The sequence below is a fragment of the Aulostomus chinensis genome, chromosome 9, assembly GCF_037954235.1.
Source record: "Aulostomus chinensis isolate RoL2024-O1b breed Wild chromosome 9, RoL_Achi_v1.0, whole genome shotgun sequence".
Lineage (NCBI taxonomy): Eukaryota > Metazoa > Chordata > Actinopteri > Syngnathiformes > Aulostomidae > Aulostomus > Aulostomus chinensis.
This window is the reverse complement of record NC_141328.1, coordinates 18,340,580-18,367,031: the sequence shown is the minus strand read 5'-3', so window position 1 is coordinate 18,367,031 and position 26,452 is coordinate 18,340,580. Positions and strand designations below refer to the sequence as shown.

Genomic DNA, 26,452 nt, shown 5'->3' with positions numbered 1-26,452 from the left:
CTAATTTTACATTAAAAATAAAAAAATAAATATTTAGCAAAAATTGCTAAGTGATATGATAATAGCAAGTATTTATGAAGTAAATTTCTGTGCCTTTTACAAAATGCTCTGGCTTTATTTAATTTTGAAAAGCCTTCTCAGGGCTGGCATTAAGCAAAAGGTTGTGAGCAATTTCATTTTCACAAAATTTTCTCAGAGTGTTTCCGGGCAAGAAAAAACCCATTCAATTTTAAAACTGTACAGAATCCAGGAACTGGATAGATTTTTTTTTTTTTTTTTTTTATAAATTGCTGCTTTATTTAGTTTCTTAAATTGGTCACTATGAGTCATTTGTATCGGTTTTCCAAGAAACAAAACATGAACCTTTATGGAAAAAACCCAGACGTACAGTTTTTATTTAAAACAGATTTATGATAGATTTAGAAGTAGATATGCAATATGAAAAGGGTAGTGCCTCATATTTAACACCCCAAACCAATAGAGGGCAGTTAACTTTCCTAACATGAGCAGGAGGTGCAACTCAGAGGAACATAGTGTTTCCTGTTTTGCTTTTAAACCAAGTACAACTGAAACAGAAACCCAGTCAACTGCCAACTTTAAACTGCTCAGTTATGGTTTTTTTTCATTTTCTGTCTTGGCCTGTGGCTTTAACATGAAGTACATGGGAACAATCCTAGATAAATTCTCACTGGTACCCTATGCAGGCGTCCTCACCTGCTCTTTGACCAGCCAACGTACCGCGGTCAAAATATTTATAGCCTACTGTGACCCCCATCACCATGGGAACTTCCTCCTACCAACCAGCGAGGATGGCTCCTACAGAACATGTGACCATGAGATCAGCGTGCATGACATTGGAGATCATACAGAGACACGAGGGATACAGCTGGGTTGATGGGAAAGAGAAGAGGGGAAGTCCAATTTAGGATAGTTCTCTTGAGACCTTTTATGACTATGCAACACTGTCACTTACATTTGTCAGTTTAAGTAAACTTAGTGAGTCTTGGAGGATGTTTGGGGATATCCAACAGAGTAAGTCATCATGCTATGTTTTTCAAATAATAACAAAAGCACAGCCACAATTATTCAAATAGTTTTGGTCCTAGAGGATAATCTGTTATCATTCAATTTGGCCTTCATGTTTCACTTGGATCCACCATTACTCTGTGGCAGGGCAAGGTAGGACTACAAAAACCACTACAACAATCTCCAGAGTTCCTCAGCTGTGTGTGGTATGTAGCAAGATGGAACATGGGGGCACAATCTAACAACCTATAAATAACCTCTGGTGGAGCATTAGGCTGTCAACTGAATAGGAGAAGGTCAAAGGTTGATCATAAAACAACTATAGAGCACAGATTCACATGCAGAGGGTGTAAAAATAGAGTCTTCTCATGATGGAAAACAACTCAAACTCTCAAAAAAAAGTACTTAATTGTGATTTGGCTCAGCTGCTGGAGAGCATACCCATCCCTTTGTATGTATATACACATTCGTGGGGAACGGGGCTTAATGTGTAGGAAGTGGTGACATCGATCATATCCTGGAATTCTCAGTCAAAGGACAACTGAAGCATTATCTTATCTTTGAAGTGAATCATGTAATAGGACACAGAGAAAAATGAGGTGAAAAGCATTGAAATACATCATTATTTATCTCTTGACTCATGTCTCAAGATTCCATGGAGGCGCTGTGAGGGAGCGATAGGTTTCCTTTTAAACCAATAATAGAACTGGTGCTGTTGCCTTGGCATTGGGTCCTTGTATCCAAAGGTACTTGTTTGTTTGTTTTTGTTTTTTTTTTTTAGGTTGTCTAAACATTTCCAGCCATGCTGCTAGCCTTGGCGAATTATCTTCATTTTTTTAGTCACATTTTTTTGTGCAACCAGGTGTTACCACAGCGACTTTGTGTCTCATATTACTAATATTGCAAATCGTTGTCTGTGTCATGTTTTGACAAGTGGAACCACAGTTGAGGCCTGCCTTTCTCCTGACAGTATTTTGGAACTCAATAGTTGCGGAGGTGATGTGACAGTTTCTCTCTTTCACTGTCTCTGTCTGCATCACCCAGATGAACTCTCAGGTTTCAAAATTTGGCATTGTTTCATTTATCACGAATCATATTCTGTGGTAAAGGGATAATTCGGTCAGTATTCTAGAATGTTCCAAGCTCAGATTCTGTTAAGAATGTTTCTACATTGTAACAATGTTATATTGTTTGTTGTATTTATTATTTTGTTTTAAAGACGCACAATTTTATTGTCATCCATCCATCCATTCATTTTCTTCCGCTTATCCTGTTCAGGGCCGTGGGGGGCTGGATACACCCAGCCTTTGGGTGAGAGGTGGGGTTCACCCTGGACAGGTCACCAGTCCATCACAGGGCCAACACATAGAGACAGACAACCACACTCACAGTCACACCTACGGTCAATTTAGAGTATCAATCAGCCTCGTCCCCTCTTGATGTCTTTGGACTGTGGGAGGAAGCCAGAGTACCCTGAGAGAACCCACGCAGGCATTGTATTGTACCAAATCATTGTACAAATGTGTATGTGTGTGTGTGTGTGTGCCTCAGCAAGTGTATTTATAGACCTCTAAAACTTCTCAGAATGTGGTCTTGTCAGTGAACCTTTGGCCCAGCTCTTAGACATGTCTCACATTTTCTATCTGTCCATGTTTATTAATCACTGAGTGGCTGTGCTGTGCAAGTTTGTCTCTGAAGCTTTTAATGAGCCGTAACAGCCCACTGAGCGCCTAAGACCCCATAAAATATGTGGGGTCAGCAGCAGCAGGACAGTGGACGACTTTGGGCCTGGAGCCATCGAGTACTGCCTTGCATTGTTATGTTCTGGTGGGTTGGCCTGCATCTCGTCCCCTGGGGCCCCAGACTTTGCAACACTGGCATCTATGGGTCTCATTTAGAGGGTTCAGTAGTGTATGAGCTCAGCATCTCCTCCTCTCATCCATGCTCTTTTAGGAGTTATATTCATTTCAGTAACTGTGACTGTTAAGTGAGGCTTATTAGTTACTACTCTGGTGTAGGGACTCCTGCTGTGGATTGCAGGCAATGTTTGTGCACATCCCTCTGACCTGGGAGGTTGGCAGGGGGCTGTCTAGTCGGTCGGAGTGGCTACTGAAGTCCTGTGCTGAGTCCGCCATAGAAATACCATAGGATTTAGTGTGACGGGTGAAGTCATGACCTGGGCCAAGGAGGCTCAGTGAGGAGGGGTTGCACTGCTCTGTGCTTTCACTCTGTTAAACTGCTCCTGAGTTTGTTCTCAAGTGGAACGAGCCCCAGTCCCACTGACAGCCAGTTATACTGAAAGATAAACTGAATCAGAAGAATCACCTAAAGCAAACCAGTAGTTGAGGTGTGAAAGCATCAGTTTGGTTCCTTTTCATCAGCCAAGTGATAACATTCACTCCATTCATTTGAGGAATGCGCTATCTGCCCAGTTCAGATCTTGATCATCACCCCACCAAGCACCGGGCTACATCAGAAGCTGCTGACTTAAAATTACAGCGCTGAAATTTCAAACAGAGGTCAGGTCACATTCCAACCACAAACAGACCACTCTGGAGAACGTTTGGAACCGGACCGAAAACACTTTAAAAGAGTCTGGGTGTGATTGCTTTTGTCCACACCCAAGTACAACTGCTGAATTCAGATCTGCTCAGACAAAAAGAAGAAAATTTAAGTTTGAAACTTGAAAATGAGGTTAGTGGAAAATGCATCACCCAAAAGTCAAATATGCAGCCATGGTTCTGATTGCACTCCAGTTGGAAACCAACACAACAAGTTGGATGTATTATCTCATGCTTCACTTAGCTTAGCTGTGGGTTGTGTATCCTTATTTAGACGGTTAGATCACTGACTGCGCTAATATTATGGAAGGCAGATGTACACATGCTTGGCCTCTCTCCATTTCCGTTGCCGTCTTTGGGGTCAATGGCCGTCTCCCTCCCCTCAGTTCACATGCAGACACAGAGGGTCTCTCTCTCTGTGCCCCTCCGGTGTGCTGAAGGAGCTCTCTGTGTGCCGCTGATGGGGGGAATAGTGTCCCTTTCACTGCTCTCTGACCGAGTGGTTGCACTGAACGGACACAGGATAAAAGCCACTTCCCTTGGAAAGGGAGTCTACACACACACACATCCACGTAAGTGTGAGACACTTTCTGATGCGCGCGCGCACGCACGCACGCACGCGCACACACACACACACACACACACACACACACACCGATTTATGACAGGGTCCTTTCACCCCGCAGACAGTAGTGCTCTCCCAGGGACAAGCAGGTGTTAATCTTAGCAGCTTGGTACAGCATGACACACACCATCTAAAATCCACTGTAAGCATAACAGCTACTTCAGTCTGTTATTGCTGATAATTCAATACATAAACAGCAATAAACTAACCAGCTCAGTTTTACAAAATGCATTAGGAATGAAGGCCAGAGAGATCTTTCATGCTACAGTTACAGCTTCATCGAAACAGAAAATACTTAAAGCTTAATGGTTATGCCTCTTCATTGTGTTCAGTATTAAATACATACAAATTGCCTACAGTGGCATTAAAGTTGAAGAATATCATAATGTCAAGAATAAGTCTGATGGCAGAATCCATTCAGGCTGCTTCTAATGACTACTTATAATATATTATTATTCAGTTGTATATTGTATGACAACAATAAATTGAACACCTCTCGAATGAATCTTATCAAGAGAAGCTCAAGAGTAGGGAGGGGAGAAGGAGAGCAGCCAGAGTGCAACAGTTCAGTTTTTATTTGCCTCTGAACAGGTGAGAGAAAATGAAGATGAGAGTTGTCAAGGAAAAATGAAAAGACTGGAACTGATGATGTTTTAACTCATCAGTTGAGCATCTGACTGGCACGAGGATTAATGTCTCGGAAGCAGAAGCGGACAATGACTGACAAGAGCAGCTGAAGCCAATTTTAACTTTTTAACAAGAACATGCAAGCAGCAGGTAATTTGAACAAGTAGGAGTAGTGGCAGGAATGCTAAGTGACTTTATTCTATGAAGAAAAATGGCAATATCAGTTGTGAATTCCGTTCGGATGACTTAAACAATGCAAACAGATTATAAGACTGGAAGTGAACACTAACTGACTTCAGCTTATTTTTCTTGCACGTTTAATGACTGAACGTTAAAAGAAAACCACACACGCTGACTCACAGCAGGATGAATCTATTCTCCTCACACTCATACTTGCTGAATTGTGTCTGTACCTCTCACACGCTACCACACCGATTCACCCAAGTTAGAGCAGACAAGACTGACTGCATTTCTGAACCTATGTAAATTCCCAAGTAAAAGTCAACCGAGTTAAGATGGGCGATGCTACCAGTTTTGTAGTGTAATAATTAGTGTAATGGTGTAAATAACATGGCCAAAGGTGAAGATACACAAATTACAAGTTACACAATCTTGAATACACGCAAGTATGACACATACTTTACAAACTGAGCTCTAACCAGGTCTACGTTTTGCAGAGTAACGCCAAAATACAACTGGATATGACAAAACTATTTTTTTATCCTCAAATGCAATTTTAAATCCGCAAAATGGAAAAAAATATCCAATTATCATCTGGTTCTACATATACACTGGGTGTGTTCAAAGCTGAATCCATAGAAGAGAGAGAAAAAATGACTGCCGGATCGAGACAAAAGGCATGTGCATTGTGTCTGACAAGACAAAGCCAGCTTAAATAACTTCTCTGTGACGAGACTAGATTGGATTGGATTGAATTCAGACTGACCATATGCTCAGATGAAGCATCACGTCATCCAGGACGCACTGGTGTGGTCATTGTGTGGCAGAATGTTAAGGAGGAGGCAGTGCACAAGACGTGCGTGTGTATTCGTTTGTTTGTGGATGGCCTGCATACATTACCACCTACGGCTTGTACAGCCACATCTCCACTCTGAGATACACACAAATACACATGCATGCACAACACACACACAGACACACACACACACAAACACACAGCCGCCTCTTCTTTCAGAGCACTCAATAGCCTGAGAAAGCCCTTTGTCGTGCTTGGTTGTCGTGACGACGTGCCTGGGTTGACTGAATACAGAGTGGAGGTCTAGCTCTCTCAGTCTGTGGGTATTTTAATCAGCTTGTTACACTGTCTGTGGTCTTCAAATACTTGTGTGTTCCCTCTCAAAGGGTGGAGATGCTTCTTATTCCTTTTTCTGCTTCTTTTCAGTACATTTTAGGATTCAGGGAGCTCTGGGAAACATCAAGCCAAATTTTCTGCTGTTTTATTGAATTACCCACTCAACAATGAAGAAAAGAGCCATATCCAGCCACAGGGCTAGTGATAGTGACCCCGAGTATTATTGCTAATATGCCTGGTCTGCTCTCTGCTCAGCCTCCACTTTAATAAGTTTTATGGTTATGAAAACATGCTGTGTGTCTTCTCAAAAGCCAAGAACAAGGCAAAAAACCCTCTCTGTCTATTCCCAGAGGAACATATCGCTGGATGTTTGGAGAAGGAATCTGAGAACAAGATTTGTTTTATTCATGAAGGGGTTCACAGCACATGACCCCTGGCAAACCTTTGACTCATAACATGCTAAATGGAGCCAGTCCTGCGTCCCCTTCTGTCTCACCCCTCTCGCCTCCGTCCACCGTGGCTGCTATCTGAGGCGCCTATCTAGATACCGGGCATTTTCTAAATGTTTTGTCAGGGACAGGGATTCTTTGCAACTGGCGGCTTGTGATGAAAGCTGCAGTATTATAGCATTACATCATTCCTCGAAGAAATAAACCCTTGAGATACGCTAGATCATACCTGTATCTGCAAAGTCAAAGTGACGCTACACTTATCTTCACTTTTTGTGCAAGGCAATGGAAACTATAATGATATTCTAACTATTTTGTTGATTCTTTATCATGGAAACTACACCAAAGGTTCTTTCTTTGCACCTTATCTTAATTTGTTAGCCAGGACGCGAACATGAGCGCTGATACCCACTAGTAGGGATACGTGGATTGCAAGCTTGGCCCCTGCTGTTCATCTGCTAGTCAAGTCATGAATATGAATATAAAAATTAACAGCAGATGCATTGCAGGTGGTAAAATCGTGAAAATATTATTTAGGTCCAAGTAAAAATGAATACTTATTATGTTGTAGGATTTTGTGCAGATCCTAATGAAGTTTTGAGTAAACAAGTTGGCCATTTCACTCTTTGTCCCATCAACTGTATAAAACTGTACAGATCTTCTGCTAGAGATATCATGCAGACTATGTCCACTTTTCTATACACCATCCCTACCAAAACCCTCAAAAACATGTAACTGTCTCCTCCACATGACCCTTCTGATGTGACACAAACCCCATCACTGTCCAAAGTGTCTCAGGGAGATGGAAATTCTGATGCTCCAAATACCACGTAGTGGTACGTATGAACATAATTGCTTTCCACACTCTTCATTATTCTTTACATATTTTACGAGGGCAAAAAACTTATTGCAGTAAGAAAATTTGGGACTGCTATTGTGTACAAATGACTCAATGATTTGTTGTGCTCTTTAATACTGATTTGTAAATGTTTATGTTACTGCAACTCATGATGTATTTTTCTAAGTTTGGGACTCAAGCAGGAAATGTTTGGGAATCGCTGCTTGAGGAGAAACTAAGACACATGTTTATTTCCTTTTAGCCTTACTTATGATCTATTAAGACGTGCATATTGGGGCTTGGAGCAAAGTTGGGAGCAGTGAATTGAACTTGTAACCCTGTTGGCAGTCTGATGAAAGAGCTGTTGTAGAGTCAGTTCTACTAACACTGTCTGCTCTGTCAGTCTGTAGCAGAATCAAACAGTTTGGGAATCGTTTGTGTGCATCAGAAACCCACTTTTCTAAAGGTGCCCATCAAGATGGTCACTCTCTCGCCTTTGTTGTCAAGCTACATGACAGCAGTCGACTATTGTCACACAGTAAAGACAATACAACAACAAAACGCTTGGCCTCAATACCTCACTGGCATGGCTGTGTGTGTGTGTGTGTGTGTGTGTGTGTGTGTGTGTGTGTGTGTGTTTCGGCGCACAAGCAAAGACTGCAGACTTTCATCCCAGACGTCTTTCATCTGTAGCCAGAGCACCCATGCAGACATAATCCCACTGAATCCCAAAAAAGGGACCAGTGACAGGCGTTCCTAATTCACCTTTCACTCTGGATCGCACTCTAGAGTCCTAAAGGGTTCTTACATCCTGGTCCCAGTGTGGTCCTTATAGAATGGTAGAGACGGCTGCTTAAACAGTTTTAAAAGGATCATGCTTTCATGAGCAGGGATGATGCATCCTAGTGCCAATGATTTGGAGCCATGATTCCAAACTGGTGTATGCATACACCCAGGAGTACGCACAGTTATGTCAGGGATATACAAAAAACAAAACAAAAACAAAAACTGTAGTATCCTTCAAACGTCCTCCATCAAACATAAACCGGTGCTTTATGTTTCTCACCAGCACTCTGTGAAGACCATCTCCGACTCCTTCAACTAATTGGATCTTCCTCCACATTGTAACAACCCAGCTCTCCTGCAGCAACAACCAGGCTTCGCACATCACCGTGGCAACGCAGCCAGGGCCATCCTCAAAATGAGCCATGCAGATTCACACGTGCACCGTGAGGGAAGTCTCAGGATGCCAAAAAAATGACAATGAAATCGAGTTGAAAGTACAACAGAGTGAGCAGAAAAGTCAAGGTAGTTTAGCTTGGAGGAAGTGATGTGACTGACGGTGTTTACTTTTTAATGCTGGTTAATGCTATTTCTATTCTATCCTCTCAAAACAGAGGAGGGAATTCTTTTTGCAGACTATTTTATATTGTGTTTTTGAAATGAATGACTACTTAACTTTGTGGATTATAAATTGAGAACTGAACTGCTGCTGGTATTTTGTTGTTTGAAAGTTTCAAAGTATCGTTATTGTGTCAGACATATGAGCAATGTGTATCATATACATCCTTTGAGTTGACTGTTATCCTTTCTTGTGAAAAGTAAAATGACTTCTGTCAAGGAAATTTCTGGCTGGTAGCCTATAAGAAAAACTTAAAATAAAATATAAATATAAAAAGGAGAGTGGAGTAGATTGGAGCAGAGTATACTGTATGTATGCAGTGTCTGATACATCTGAAGTGCTTCATGAGGTTGAATATACATAATACATAACAATGTACAAAAGTGCTATTTTCAGACAACTAAATTCAAAATGACAAACTAAGCGTGAACAACTGCAACTTCCAAGTACAGCTCACAGTAATTCCATCACTCATTTTACCCAGTTCTCCGGCATTCTCCAAACTTAGAAAACATCAGCATTGACCCCAAACAGCAATTGCCGAATCACAGCTGAGTATCTGTTCTGGCTGGATTGTGTCCAGCAGAGTTGATTGCAGCCCTCAAGACAATTACTTGAATCCACCAGAAGCACCACAGCATATTTTAGAAGCGTATCTCTTCTCTGCTCCACTAAAAATACTTGCCTAGTCCATTTTGAATGGAAGCAGTGTCAATCTGCACAGTAAAGCAGATAAAGTGAGCCATCAGACATAGTTAAGACATGGACCGGTCAATATTTAAAATAAAACTACCCTCCGGCAGACACTCGATTATGTAACTGGACTTAACTGTACAATAAACACAACCAAAACAGAGAAAAATAAAACTATATCTATGTAGCCTGCTTATCTCTGGAAGAAAGACAAAAATAAAGGGAAAATGACAAAATTTGATGAAGAATCTGAAACCACGAGAAGAATGGAAAAGTCAAGAGCTGGTGCCATAGCTGCTACGAAGTCGAGCAGCGCAATTAATCACAGTTTAATCGAAATCACAATATGTCCTGAAAATAATGAGAATGATGTTAAAAGACAACAACATTCTGTCAAATGCAATCATAATTAGAATCAAAATAACTGAAATTGGAAATATTTTTTTTTTAATTTTGCAGCCTTACTGTGGAGTACTACAATGTGTACCATGAGTGGGAATACAAGTCTTTAATGGCCGAAAACTGTTGTGTTGTCTGATTGTGAATGTAAAATGATAGACACGTTAAAATCCTATCTCCCTCTTGTTTTTGGTTCATTCAGAATCACTTGTGCTGGTAGTGGGTTTGGAGTGAAGGCAGGTGGGAGTGATATCCTGTCCTTCTGTCAACAAGGCATGTGACAGACAGCTTCATTAGAAAGAAAATGGACGCCCCCGGAGACACGCCTTTGCTGCCTCCCACCACCCTCATCAGCTTCCTGGGGCTGGAAGAGGGAGGACAATCTGAGCAAGGTCTTTTAGAGTGGGAGGTCTTCAATTGTCAAATACTTAATAGACTGTGCTCTCTCCATCTTGCTCAGGAGCACACATCTGCATACATGGAGTGAACACACACACACACACACACACACACACACACACAACCCCAATATCTAAACCTCTGGCAGAAAATCAAAGATGATTGATGAGAGGAGCCTGGCCGTGCCAAAGCTCCGAGGTGTGCGATTGTGATCCAAGGACAAAAGAATTATTGCGAAAGGTTAAGCATAGGATAAAACCCTCAGGAAGATGTCATTAATCACACGGACAACACGCTTTTCATACAAATGTCAATCAATCCAAGCAACAACGTCTTTGCTGTGGGAATCAGCTGTAGCGATGTCTACCATTGTCGATCCCACTCATAAGTCCGCTTAATAGAGAGACGAGCCACCAGGCTGTCTTCCTTCAGCATGTGTGGAAGTGTAATTAAATATGAAGAGGTCAACATGCTGCGTCATCACATGGCCAGACGGCCACCACCAACGGCGTGTCCAACTGGGTGTGTGACTACAAACCAGTAGATCGAGACAAATACTAACCAAACTGCTCCAGGAAGCATTAAGAGGTCTTTGTTGGAGAAGGGGCATGGGCATGGACCCAACACTAATATGGCTAATGGCTTAGGGAACCCCACTGCTTCTTTAATTGAGGCTGGCTCTCTCTTGTCCAATGAGGGGGGGGCAGGGAGAGAGAGTGATAAGAAACAGCAAAGGAGCGATTGGGGAGAGAGCAAGGAGGACGGTTTAACTCTGATCTTGAAAAGCAAGAAGGGGCTACAGGAGGGGGGGGGGGCACTCTACAAAAGGATTGGGTAGCAAATCAGACTTTTCCCTAAGGTCTCGGGACACCTGGGATCATCAATGATTGATCAAACTAGAGGTTTTAACTAAGAGAGAGGAGGGTTAAAAAAAAAAAGAACAGAGAATGGAGAAAGTGAAGCAAAAAAGTGTGAGAGAAATAATAGTTGGATTTCCATTGACGTGTTTTGATGTGTGACTTGAAGGATTGCTTAAGAGACAGTTGATAAAATGGATAATTGTTTTTTGGGTTTTTTTTTGGAAAATGCTTCATTTTTGCAAAATGGGGGATGGAAACACATTTTTTATCATAAACACATTTTAACTCACATGACTGACCAGCTCTTTCTGTTGCCAGCTTCTTCATGGATGTTCCACATCAAACATATTATGTATATTTCCTTTTTTCTTGCCTTTTCAGTTGGGCAATTAAATCAAAACAAAAAGAAAAAGACGAAGAAAATTCTAATTGTAACTGTAACAGACATATGAAACACAAGTTTATTATGTTCACACAAAACTACTACAAAAAAAGCTGAGGTAAATATGCGAATAGGTTTCAACTACCTTTGCGTTGAACATTTCTGACTGACGACAAATTCACGTGATGCTGTGTCAAAACTACAGCATCCAATTTGACCTGAACTTCATTCAGAAATCGGGACAAAAATTTGTCTGTTTATTGCCTTGCAGACAGACCAAACAAATGCTGAATGCAAATCTTTAATATGATGCTGATTTTGCATTATCGTTTTTGCAAAAGTTTGTTTTGTATTTACTGTGACAATGAGATAACTACTGCCGTGGAAGCACACATTCCCGTCAAACCCAAACCACTGCAGCCCTGCAGAGGAGATTTTGGCTGTGCTCAGACTAGCGAAAGACAAACAGAATCTCAAAAATGGACTGGAGTATAATGCTTACACACACACACACACACACACACACACACACACACACACACACACACACACACACACACCCCTCCCTGTACACTGTCCACAGGCTTGATGTACAATCCATGTGTGTGTACTAAAACCATGCCTTGTCACACACATACGGTAAACTGATATTTGGGGAAGACTCTGTGGCCAGGGTCTTATTTTTACAGCAAGTTCGATATGGTGAAGTGGAAATGAAAAATTGAAGCGAAACTGAATTGTAAATAAAACGACTGAGAACTTGCATTTACTTTGCTTACACATGACCTCTATATGAACTGTTAGAATTTTGTCAGGCCTCTTATTATTTCTTGTTAAGCTATAAATAGCTGCAGCCATGCGTAATGTTTGTACTTCCCTGGAACGTTTCTAGCCTCACATTTGTAGTCCACTATTTCTTTTCAACCTCTGCCAGGGTTCTTTGGTCTGAACTCTAAATTCTCCCACTTATGAGTTTTTCTTCTATCCTTGAGTAGAAATAGAGTAGGGATGGGCACTGAACACCAGTAGAAAACAAGCCCCACAAAGCTCCGCGTACAGAGTATATGCTTCGAGTAAACCTGGAGACTATTCATCAGCATTGAAGAATGTTGGAACCATTTCAGTCACAAAATGGTTTGCTATTTTTATTTTTCATTTCAAGGGTGGAAAATAATTATTCCATTTGATTTAGCCTTCATTTGTCATTTGGATTGATTTTGTGTTATCATAAATTCACATTTCGAACAAACACCTCACTCTTTCTGAAATGGAGAAATGGCCGAGCAGTGGACAGGTTATTTTGGGGTGTTGGTGTAAGAAGAAAGCCTGCTGGCTCTGACGGTTGCCTGGCATTATAGCTCAATCTTTGAATAAAGGCTTGGATGCTCTCTGTATGTGAGGACTGCTGCTAAGAAATGCATTATTAATGAGAATAGCCTGACTGCTGCTTGGGATTAATTACTGTATCTTTGAAAGAAGGCCCCCTTTCTTCTTTTTGTTCAACACAACCACGCCAACATCAGCATTAAAGAGTTGCGATACTGAAAACCCCCAAAGAGAAAACCCCACTTTCAGCTTATTATCAGTTATATTCCACATGCCATGCCATGAACTTGGCTCCACATTGAGCAGAGCAACATTTGCACTGGGCTGTGTCACCTGCTTGGCTACACAGAGAAAGCTCAATAATCCACTTGCAACCTCTTTGGCCAGTACGCCCACTTAGTAGTGCAGCTGGTGGGCGAGCTTACTGGTCCCAGTGACACAACCACCGTGTGTTTTCGTCTCTCTTCTTAAAGAGTTGTTCTGAATGTGCAAACCAATTGTGGATCATAAAACTTGCTGGGTAATATCACGACTCGCGTGATGTCATGAAAAATCATATGAGGCTTCACATTATGAAGGTTTTTCAGGTTAAAACTAGATTAAAAAAATAAGCCAATCGGCATCCTTTGTGGAAACAAGGGCATGGTTTGGGTATCCAACAGTGAGGGATTGTTTCTTCAAAACAAGAATGGCAGCTCCTGCTGATGTTAGCGTAGCTACATCTGAAGTGAAGTGCTTGTGGGACAAACAGGTGCTAGTTTATTTTCTGTTTCCAGTGTGATACACAGCAGGAGATTTGGACACAAATATGTTGGTATGTATATGTGTGTGAGAGAGAGGGAGGGGGCTTGCAGTAATTCTTATGGACACACACACACACACACACACACACCATCTACATCTCTAGTCACTACTGTCCTACAGCTGCCGTCTCCTGCAAAAAAACAAGGTCTAACAAAAGCCTCTGACTGATCACACTGATCACCATGTGAATGAGGCAGATTCTCCATTCTCCTCATTCATCATCCCAACACGCACATGCAAGTGAACATGCTCATTGTCGCTCACCATAGGTTGTTGTTGGTTTCAATTAGTGGTCCCAACATCTGACACTGGGCCGCAGGAGCCTCTATTGATTGGTTGAAGCTATACAGATGCCTGTGTCAAGGCCAACTGGGGTCAAACTGTGCACGCTGGAAAAAGAATAGATGCAAGGAATGACAGGAGGGAGGGGCAGTGGGAGGAGAGGGAGGCAGACGGACATGGCCTACCTAGACATGCCTCTGTCAGCCCTGCCAGCTCTGTACCACCCCAAATGAGGGGGAGAGGAAACTCTCTTTAGATGAGAGACAAAGCCAGAAATCCACAATGGACATGTGGACTGGGTGTAGGACAGCTCGCTTGGTGGAAGCCAGATAGATGTCAAAAGTATGTCAAGCGTTAAAGTTAAAGATCATGAAAAAGTGAAGCTAATGCAAACTGGTGTGTTTGTGTGTGTGCGTGTGTGTGTCAGTGTGTGTGTGTGTGTAAGCTCAGATGGGGGTGATTCAGCAGCTGGACAAACAAACTTGATCCAACTACTGTTCAACTAATAGAGACCTCCGGAGAGCCTGAAGAAAGAACACACACACAATAACTTTTGGTCCGTTTTTTCTTGTTACCATCACCCACTTTCATGTGAAAGCATGATATTACAATAATAAGCTTGGCGCCGAGCTTGTGGGCTGATCCTGGTGGGAGGTAACCCAGAACAACAGAGCAGGTGGGGGGGGGGGGGGGGGCACACCCAGGCTTCATGGGGGTTCCTAACCTGGAGAGCCACTACCATCTGTTTATAACCATGAGCACCATGAAGTCAAGTTCAGGGAATTCAAGTGTCTATACAGTGGCACACAATGTTCAAAGAATTACTGATGAGATATTTTCAGCCTCAAAACCGATGATATCAGTCAACCTGGCTGGTGCTTAATAATTTTATTACAACCGTATGGTCACTCTGCTCCACCAGACATATCAAACACAGAAGGATACAGATTCTAGAGATTCATTTTTTAACAGTTCCTGTGTGGTTATGCTTAATTTATTCACGTGTGTGAGGGTGTGGAGGATTTCTTCCTTATTCTTTTCTTCTTTCTCTTATGTTAATATATAGTGAGCTTGGTTTGAAGTGGTGGACTCGAATTCTGTTGTATTTATTGTGGCATTAAAGTAATCTTGATTAAGAATTCAAAACTGTAGCCATATTGAACACGCGTGTCTTGAGCTCATACCCCTTAAATCCCACCTGCAGCACTCTGTTACACTGCTTTTTCTTGAAGATCTGCATTGATTCTGAAGCTGTAATAGAAAATATTTGAATCTTGTCTTCCTGTCGGCAAAACCAGGACAGAGCTGACCAAACAGGACAGAATGACTTGATGAAACAGACACTTGTTTACTGTGGGTTGGAATCTCTTAAAACTGCTGAGACTGTCATGATGAGGCTGTCACATAGTCAGGGCTCTATAAAGATCTGGTTTCTGTTTTTGGATCATTTCCTCCTGGTCTCACACTGCGAGGTCTGTGCTGTTACCACTGTGAAAATCTCCACACACACACACACACACACACACACACACACACACACACACTGTAATGTTTGGTTAGCCCTCCCAGACTGCAGGACCACTGCTTCTGTTCGAGCTAGGGGTATTTCTCTAAACAATGAGCCTTAATATCATATTTTCCAGGCCAGTTCAACTATGGATGAGCTACATGAAAGGAGAGTTTCTACCATGACAATACTGAAACTAGTCACAGTATTTCTTTTCAGTAACCATCTCACACCCAAATTAACACACTGATGTCATGCCAGGTGCTTGTCCACCCATCCACACAAACTTGGGGTTCAGGGTCTTGCTCAAAGATAATCTGACCCACAGATATGAGGAACCAGGATCAGATCTACATCTTGACCCGCAGCTGCTCTTTTGCTAGTCACAAACCTACGAATAATTGCCCCCCAACTATCAAATTCCCTCAGCTCTGCAGAGATTAGATTCATTCATGAAATGGTCTTATGCACAACGTTGTTCCTTGACTCTAGTTTTTTTTAAAGCTTTGTTGTTTACATAAAAACAACCACAAGGCAGCAGCATATTGTGATAGCTTAGTAGCTTTTACATTAAATTGCATTCCACAAAATTCACAAAGAACTGAAGCACTGGAACATTTACAGAAATCTCAAAATATTTGGGTGGAATAAATTAATGATCAAGCTGCACCCTCTTCTCTCCGTGATGGGGCAAGGCACTGGGTGCAATATAAAGAATATGTTCTCACAAGGAGCAAACTGAACTCTGGTTCCCGTGGAAACAGAGCCCCGACTTTTTCAGAGGGCAGTGGTTCTAAAATGGGGCCAGACTGAAACGACCCTTCAGTCAAGCCTATGAAGTTTTAAAGATATGATGAGCTTTTTCAACGAGATGAAACTATCAAGGTGTTACAGTGATGATCCGATTCCATTTGCAGGCAAAGATTATCTTAAGTTATATATTATTAAATGACCATAAATAAAAAAAATGCCACACTTGGATAAAGGGGGCTAAATGCAAATGGATAACTCCTGCTACATGTGAGCTGCCATATAGTATTGCACTTTTAAAAATACATAAAGCTTTTTAATCCAAAATAAATGTCTTTCTAGATGGATGAACATATTTCAGTAGACTGAATATTCACAAGTCCAATAGAAAAACTATTTCCATGGGGGTTCAAGAATTCTCATGTAAATAAACTGACTTTATGATAATAAGCAGGCTTGTTTTTTTGTTTTTTTTATTGTGGCTGACTGTCAACTGGATCATAGAAATGAGACCATGCCATGGTCAAACCAGTCAAACAAACCATCTAAATGATTTCCTCCTCATTCTGCTGCAGCTGCTGCTGCTTTGGAGCTAACATGCAGAAAATCATGGTGCTCTCTGCTACACTCTGCCCATGGGCCAAAGTTCTTTACCAAATTATAGGCCATGGTTGAGCACAGAACCGTCTCCCTCCCTACTCCTCATCTAATAAAACACTGAGCGAGCAGCCACTCACGAAGGCTTGAAATAGTTTGGCAGAAAAGCATCGGTCTGTCAGTAATTTAAAGCCACTTTTCAGGTTCAATACCAACCTTCCGGATGAATCTCACATGGAATGAGGTCAGCATTTCCTGTTGAGCTGCCATTTAAGAGCAAGTGGAATGCCAACATTTGTAGTGCAGCTTATCAAAACACATCAAGACAATCAAAGTGTGGCCCATTGCATTTACATCTTTTCTTTTTTTTTTTTAACTAAGATGGTTAAGTGCTTTTAACTCTCATGGGTTTGAATGGAAATCAGGAAAATGTAAGTTACTGAACATGGTATTAAGTTTTTGTGCTACAAATATTATTTGGACCATTGGGTAACATGACATAAAAGAGAAAAAAAAAACCCAAATGTTATGAATTCGCTCACCAACTCGCCTTGTCAACCGAGAAAAAAGGAACATGTAACTGTCACTACATGTCAGGGTGGACAATGTTGCTAGCTGGAATTGAGGAGAAATCACACTCCAGGGACCCCAAGACCCTTTCACACAAGCCAAAAACCCTGCTTACATCTGGCTTTTGCAATGGTAACGGGATCAATAGATGTTCAACCCTTCCTAAGATTTAGGTGTACAACTGGGCTTTCTACATATGGTGGACACGCCTGGCTGTTGCAGGTATCGACCATGTGTATAGCTATAAATAGCTATAATTTACACAAAACCAGAGGGAACCATTGTGAAACCAGACAATCAAATGTAAGAATTTTCTCCAGGACATTCTCAAAAAAAACAAAACAAAACAAACAAACAAAAAAAACCCCATCAGTGTCATAAATTTTATTTAATTCTACTAAGTGATAAGTTGCTGGTTTGTTCATTGAGGTATATGGTAAGTTTCGCAACATAATTTTGTTTCATAGTGGGTGAATACAGGTAAAGTTATCCCATGAAGTGTATGTTGAAGCATGAAAAAATACCCACGTGCTGCCCTGGACAGTGAGTGGACTTCATACTGGGTGGTGCTCAGATCCAGCCTGGAGGTATTACTGTTTAATCTTCAACCTTATTACTTCCCCTCAGCTTTTCATTAATCAGTGGGAGGCTTAGGAGGATTTTGTTTTCACCAAGATCACGACGTGAAAAGAACTGAATGAGCTGATCCTCTAATGTAAACAGGATGAAAATCCTCTTAAAATACATTTAGGAATATATCAAGAAGAGTAAAATTGATACATTCTACAGTTTTATTCTTTATTGAGTCCAACAAATTCAGTCAGACAGCTAAGTTGATATTATCATGGGTCAACAAACAAACAGCTGAAGTTGCTACCCGGCTTCACCAGGACTGGGACTAAACTGGACTCTGTCAGGGCTTGAATAAGCCTTTTTGGTATTGGTGACTGTTAAACACAAACAAAGAATAATGAAGGGTCTATCAAGAGTCCTAGACAGATGTGGCCCCGCCGGACGCTGTTCTTACTCCATACTCGTCTCCTGAGTACCCTAAGGAGATCGGACCCATCAAGTGTCTGGCAGGATCTAGACTGACACTCAGTAAATCCCCTTCACTGCAAATAAACCTGAGGATCACATGAACCTCTGCATAACAACGAGCCCTCGCAGGCCCCAAAAGTCCAAAGCTGACTTAGCAATGGCCCCAAGATCTGGTTCTCTGTGTTTTACAAACAAATCCATTTTCTTAACTGACAGCAAAATAAAGAAAATGGATTTGGGAGTTGTCAGCTGCCTTTGTGTGATCAATCAATTCCCAGAATGTTATCTTGACGATTGTGCAAATTATATTGATCATCCATTGACAACTAGGGATTCCCTGAGTGTGATAGAGGATCAGATTGATTCCAGCCTCTATCTATTGGTAGTTAAAAACTAATTAAATGTTAGAGGAGTGATGGGGAGGGGGGTCTTTCAGGGGGTGTCATGAATAGGACCTGACAGTCGCCTTTATCACCAGGTCAGACAAATGCATTGAAAGCATGTCTTTAAGAAAGGGAATGCTCCACCTGTGAGTCAGTAGGATCGCCAGCATAGTTCTGCTGAGCCAAAAGCAACTGTCCCAGGGCAACAGCTTAGAAGAGGGATGGTTTAGGTTTCTGGCTTGAGGCAACATGTAGCTGTCCGGCTCAAATCTCGACAGAAGTCAAACAGACAGAACAAGAACTGCTTTCATATATCTGCCACTATCAGCCAATGCAAACTAAAGTCGAATCTGAATTGAATATCTACTTCATGTATCTGGGAAACATCAAATATGACATTGCAGCTTCCACATGAACAATATCAAGTTATCTTGGATGTAACAATGAATTATCCTGATTACACAAAGGAACCCAGTATGTAATCTAATTCTGTGGTGGGCAGGGAGGGTGAGAGGGCCTGAGGCAATAATGCAGAGAAGGGCAGCTGAGAGAATGGGGGGGGGTTAAGGTTTGTTTAAGGGTTGGGTTCTAGGCTTGGCCGGGGCTCTCTTGGGAGCTGGGTACTGTGACAGGGGCTGAGGCTGGTGGCATGGCACATACGCAACTGTCCTGAGGCCAAGGGCTGCTTCAGTACAATGAAGCCACACCCAGGGTCTTTGATATGACAGGCTTTCCTCTGCCTGGCTATGAACTGATTTGATTTAGAAAAAAGGATTACTGGGGTCTAAACTAGACCATATTGTATTACATGCAAATCCAAATAAGGACTAACTCTATTAATGAAATGAAAGTGATTTGATGTATTGTAGCATGTTACTTATTTTTTTATCAATAACCTGCATTTAGTTTCCTTCACCTGTTCTCAACAATCATAATCAACAAGACCTGCTAGGCATCTTCCTCAATGCGATAGTGGTTATTTCTGGCTTATCGAGACAACCAGATGGAAAGCATCAAAGGAAGGAAAACTGTTTAAACTTCTGTAATAAAAAAGGCCCTGCCAAAATTACTCTGGCCCATCCAAAATTGGAATCCTTGTGCAGTGGCTGCCGCTTTTATCAGTAAAGTACAATCCATTCCCCAGATGGATGGCAGCACAAGAATTTTATCCCGGGACTGAACCTTACACAAGTGCCTCAACAAAAGCTTTCCTGTAGGTCTGCTATAGTACCCAGGCACTACATACCCCAACTGACAACCACATAAAAACCTGACAGAACACACTACCCAAAACGAAGGTGTGAAAATGTCTCTATTCTGAGATACTTTCTAACGTGAAAGAATCTTAATCACTGGAGTGAAAAAAATAGCCTAGAAATTTTTATTGCGGATTTTCCAGCTTAAACAATTAACTTTTTACAATTTGTAATTGTACCGGATGATACATTGAACTGTGGGCATCAGGAAAGCTAACGTAACATGAGGTGTGGCCAGGGGAGGCAGAGGCAAGCAGCAACTGAATAAAAGCAGCAAGCGAATAAAAACAATAAAAACGCACCCGGTGTTTTGAAAGACGTCTGGCCATACATTTGGATGTTATGAAATTGCTGGGAAGTTTGACATAATGTTTCATCTGAGATAAGGTTTACAAGCCCGGCCAAGAACTGAAGAGACACTGTCAACCTAGCAGTCCGACTCAGGGACAAGAGAACTATTTATCAGTTACACAGTCATACTTATTTCTTGGAAGAAAAAAAAAACACTAGATAAAAAAGTAATTTGGCTATAATAATAAATTTGATTGTATTTGTATTTCATCAGTAAGTCTCTGTCAGTGCCACCTTAGTTGATGTGATTACATGCACCTTTAGCTCACGGACACATGTACCTCAAACTGTCAGGAATCTGTGAAAGGTAAACTTTTGACAACTCATCCTGCTCCCAGTTCGATATGGTCAATTGGATTGAGAGGGTGTGTGTGTGTGTGGGGGGGGGGGGGGGGGGGATTTGCATGTAAGTACAGTGGATGGAAGCTTGGTACTAATGAAAAGAAGCATTCATTAGGCCGCCATTCTGACTGTCAGCCAAAATCCCTGAAGGGCTTAATTGAAGGCTGAGATCCATCTATCCAGCAGATAGAGAGCATATTTGAACCCCGGTCAACCCATTTGACAAGTATTTGGACTATGCTTGTAAACATGATAAAACAAGTGGTTGGCGTTGCACGCTGAGGAGAGGTTTAGGAGGGTTCACAAGGCTCACTGCTGCTCACTTTCCTAATCTTGCCAGGGAGATGCCTGTGGCCCCCTCCCACACCCTGCTCCAGCCCTAACACACGCACTCAAGAATGTACCGCCAGGGACCACCAGCTGTTGCTATAACTGATATGGGGAACGCCCCACAAATACTTCTATCATCCAAATCTGGCGTGCACACATAACTCTCTCACGCACACACCTGATCCCAACATGTTCCGGCTCTTTTGACACCGCCCGCAGACGGTGAGGTCACACCTGACTCATCACTTACAGAGAAAACTAATTCCCATCCCAGCGTCATATTTTGTTCCTGATAACATGCGGAGCTGCTGGCTAAGAGCACGGAGTATATTTCACATCCTACTACGGTATGTCGTGGTCACCTGAGACCAGCGGAGGTGGCTTCACTTGGCATCTCATTTCAGAAACATAAACACTCCTCTCTCTCTCTATCCTTCCCAATTATTTCTACTTGTCACTTTGTTGGAACGAGTGCACCCGACGCTTGACACCTATAAATCATAAGAGCCGGGCCTCGCTGCGTGCATGCTCCGCGGTCCTGCTTTTATGACCTAGAGAATGAAGAAGAATACGATCATTTAAGCTGCACAGCTTCGCTTTTCAATAACCAGCTGCAGCTGAAGTGGCCTTCAACCTATCGGACTGTGTGTCTAAGAGGTTGGAGGTCCAGATGGTAGCCTAACTACTTCCTGTTTGCCACCCAATGAGACAATGACAACAGTCCTGTCATGGTGTTTGATTGTTCATTTGACTTTGAGGCACAAAAAAAACAAAACGGTTTTCTTCCAGGAGAAGCCAAAGTGAACTGAATTCAGTCAATCCAGCTTCCCTATACACACACAAGTCACTGATAACGCTATGCACACTTTCATTCATCCCCTTAAATACAGCACAGTGAAGTGAGGGTAATGTGATATCACACTTCTGGAACAGGCTGTTAGCAAGCAGATGGCCAGCTATTCAAAAATCTTTGGATGCTGGAACCCCGAGTATGAGCAGTGAAAAGGCTCAAGGCCACAAGAATCTTTACAAAGGGGTGCATGTGAAACCTCTTCAAACAGATGGGAGGAACCTCATGATCCACTGTAAAAATAAAGGCGTCGCACCAGGAGATGGATTCTCCCCAAATCATAAGCGAAGAGCTTAGTCACCACCAGGGAAACACACACACACACACACACACACACACACACACACACACACACACACACACCAAGCCTCAACTTCATTGAGCATCAGCAGAGGCAGATTTTACCGTTTGACAAAGGTCGACAGTTGCCTTGAGCCCCATAACTACCACAGGGTCCTTAAGGTCAAAAGGAAATGGCACTTAACCCTAAAAAATGATGTCTTGTCTAGCAATTCACATGTTAGACAGACATGCCCTATTTGAGTATAAGTTATAAGTAGGGGACTCCCTGCAGCACAAGATAGAGCACACACAACCATGATCAAGTTCTACCAGAGAACCTGCCGAATAATCAAGGGAAATCAGTGACACAGTTTCCATGTGAATAAACCACACAGTTATGGCGTGCAAATATCATATTATCTGTGAGGGTCAGATTTTACATGTGGTGTCTGAATACACTGTGTTGAGTTTATATTACAGATGCAGTTCCAGATATGTGGAAATCAGCACTGTATGGAGTATAAGTTCACAACAATGACTTTCTTAGATAAAGATTGAACTAAAAATACCACACTGTGGGTTTATGACTTTACCATGTGGGACATTTCCCCACCGAGTCTTTTCAGTTCATCTTCGAGTCTCAGCGGACAATTTTGAAGACAGGTTTTCCTGACATAACAAGAGGGGGGAAGACCGGCAGACAATCTGAAACCAAAGTAGCTGTGGCCTATGGCTGCTGCCAGTATGGGAATATAAAAGAAATTAGAACAACCCACGCGGAGGGCCCCAAAATGACTAAATCCACTCCTGCAGCTGAGCTCCTAGCTCTCCCTCTATGATGGATGTCATGAACCTGTATGGCAATAAAAGGCTACTGGATAGACAATAATGAAGGGTGACACAAATGTGTCTGCAAGAGATGCGGTGTCTGACATCAGATGTGAAGTAGAGACTCTCCAGGACAGAGGCGACAGACTTCTAGGCAAGTTCACCAGTCAAGTTTGGGTCGTCTCTCCCCATGAGGCGGCTGTGTGGGCTGCACATCCAGCAGAATACTGGCAGGTGAGCAAGGCATCGACATTTGGCTCACACACATTCCTACATCAGCTGACAAAAAGTGTGTGTGTGTGTGTGTGTGCGTGCGCGCGTGCGTGTGTATGTGTGTGTGTGTGTGTGTGGCCTGAAGCCCAGTTGTCCTATAGCTACTGTATAACTATTGTGAGTTATACTGAGGAACACAACTGCTCACTGTGCTAGCTAAAGAAAAGAAAAAGAGAAGAAAACGAAATTTACAGTAAAACACCATGAGAGAGTGAATTACGATATGGTTCATAGTGATGCCGCAGCGGACAACATCAAGCCAGAGTGTTAAAAAATGTACATTTAAAATGGAATTACTTTCCTAACTCGTCCACTGTGGACCACAAATCACGCCTTTTAATTGCTTTTCAAAGTAAAATAAACATGGTGGTGAACTTACCTGTTGGCCCAGGGTTCGAGGGTTAATCAGCTGCTCGTGATGTTGAGAGAAAACACCTCCAAGCTAACAAGTCCGAAGTGCGGTAGTTTTACCCACAGGGGCACGAGCGCTGCTAGCAAAGTGCCTAACAACTACAAATTAACTCCGGGTCCTAAAAGTGTGTGTGCATGTGTGAGTGAGTGAGTGAGAGAGGCAGGGAGTGTGTGCGTGCGTGTGTGTGTATCCGGGAGCAAATGTAGTCTGTTGAACTGTGCCGAGCCCGACGGCCAGACTGGACAAATATCAGTCATTGAAGCGGTATCAAACTACCGTCAGTCCGCGATGGAGTAAACGGAAGTAAGATGTGACACCTTCAAATTAAAATCAGATGACGAACGGCACAGGACAAGCAGCAGCAGACATGTAATTGACATTAGTGAGGTTGCAAAAGTTTCACTCGGTCACTTTGGTAACAGTGTTTCATTGATCTTGCTGATCCGCTGTGACAGTGGTTACTTTCCTGTTATGGGAGTAATGGAGGATTATCTGGTCATTTCTTATCCTGTTTTATCTAATCTCACTTTGCCATACCTCATCTCATCTCATCTCATCTCATCTCATTTTGTGTAACATACTTACCCCAGCACAGCAATACTTCAATAACTCTTTCTCTATATCTCACTGTTACTAGTATCAGATGTAGAATAATACATATGGTGCCAAATTACTCCATTGTAACTCAAAACAGATACTTGCTTTACTGTGTCCCCCCTTTTTCAGAACCATGTCGGTGGTAGTTGCAGGATTATTTCCCCATTTATGTATGTATTTGATAAAAATAAATAAATCTTGTAATATTTTCCCCAAAATAATGGATTCCATCACAAAATTAACCTAAGAGAGAAAAAAAATCTGGACCTGTCACATGGCTCATGCTGCAACCCTGAGTTTATCATATCATCTCATTTCATTAAAAAAAAAAAAAAGTTAACCAAGTAGTTGTGGTATGCAGAGATTAAAAAGGCAGACATCTTGCACAAGCATTTACTTTATATATATATATATATATATATATATATATATATATATATATATATATATATATATATATATTTTAATTACTGTAACACAATATGACTTTGAATTAATTCAAACTGAACAATTAATGTGTTCTATCTCATTGCTATTTTCCCACAGTCTAGATTTACACAGACAAAAAAAAACACAGCAAAAACAATATGGTAATATTTTCATGAAATGTGTGTGTGTGTGTTTTTTTTAATTCTCACCCAAACAAGTAAAATAAAATTGCTCTACTGAAACATTGCCATAGCTTTGGGCTCTTATTTTGAAAACGCCGTTCAAACGTGTTGCTAGGTTTTTAGCTGGCTTGACTCTTGACTGCGTTGTGAGTGATTCATTGTTGCAGAATGATGATACATCACACGTGCAGCTGCGACCTAATACACACTGAAACGCGCTTTTAAATATGAATTGCAATTTGAGAAGTTTTGTTTGTAGCTTGCATACATATATGTAGTATATAAAGAGTATATAGAGTTATTGTATATGTCAATATACCAAAAAGACCATTCATTCATCAAAACAGTAAACTTCATTAGTTTTATCATTTCGTCGCAATCCAGTGAATGGACCCCAACTTTAATTGGTAGTGAGAAATAAAAGCCTCGCAAGTTGGAATTCTTCTGGTCTCCTTCACCTCATAAATAACTCTTTACTGCCCTCTGCGGGTAAGACTTTGAATGGTACAGATGAGAAGGACGTCTTACTTTTTAAGCTACATATACTAAAACGATTTCAAATAATTTGCCACGATTGGGGATGATGACCCCCCCCCCCCCCCCCACACACACACACACACACACACACACACACCCTCCAACATGTGTTAACAGAACCAAACCCGATTAATAAACATAACGTAACTCTCAAACACCTGCCCGGACTTGAGAAGGGCTGGGAAAAGACGCCAATCTATAAGAAGACTTGAAAGTAGAACTGATAGTGCATCAGCTCAAGCGACTGAAATTTTGTGCATCACATTCACATTGATGAATCGGAGGAGGAGCCGGTGGTACCCTGGACTCCCCGCTGATATGAAAATGTCTGTCTGAAGCCGCCATCATCATAGGATTCACGGGAACGCCATTAAAAAAAGAAAGGAAAATGAATGTCATCAAAAAGATGAATCGATGAAAACCAAATTATGGGTAAATCCAAACTGGGAAATATAAAAACTAACACTAATAGAATAAATAAGTGTTCAAATAAGGGAAAAGGAAGAGGGAAATTGGTAGACATGAATTAGAGAACGACTACTAAGTATTTCTAGAGCCATTCTGAATGAACAGAGTTGCAGAGCTATGATTAATTTTGGAAAATATAGAAAACATTTATATTTGGAAATGATTAAATCTGTAAATAACTGAAACGACATTTACACATTGATTTCTAGTTATTTTTTTCTCCACACTTCTTTATTTTCTCATTTCTTTGTATTTATTCATTTACACGTTACATTCATCTTAATTCGCGGTCCTCTGACCACATACAACCTCCAACAGTGTTGGTTTGAATAATCCCACATATGACTATACATATATAGAAATACAGCAAAAAAAAAAACAGCATATAAATATAAAAACACAGCAAAACTTTTCATATATATATACACATATGACATCTATGAATACAGATTGTACGTATACGTGTGGAGACGTAGGGGCGT

The 26,452-nt window shown here is 41.5% G+C and overlaps 1 protein-coding gene and 1 long non-coding RNA gene across 2 annotated transcripts in view; one reads left to right on the top strand and one right to left on the bottom strand.

Moving 5' to 3' along the window:
- The window catches only part of LOC147256165 (plexin-B1-like), a 54,373-nt gene extending 30,390 nt beyond the window's left edge, over positions 1-23,983 (bottom strand). Inside the window, exon 1 of the mRNA XM_086214071.1 lies at positions 23,725-23,983. The gene's annotated coding sequence lies outside the window, so the exon portion shown is untranslated. The remainder of the gene's footprint in view (positions 1-23,724) is intronic.
- On the top strand, positions 874-10,259 carry LOC147256166 (uncharacterized). Its single transcript, XR_015117888.1, has 3 exons — positions 874-1,032; positions 8,508-8,746; positions 10,135-10,259. It is a non-coding gene; the product is annotated as an uncharacterized LOC147256166 (long non-coding RNA).
- Positions 23,984-26,452: the final 2,469 nt, after the last annotated feature.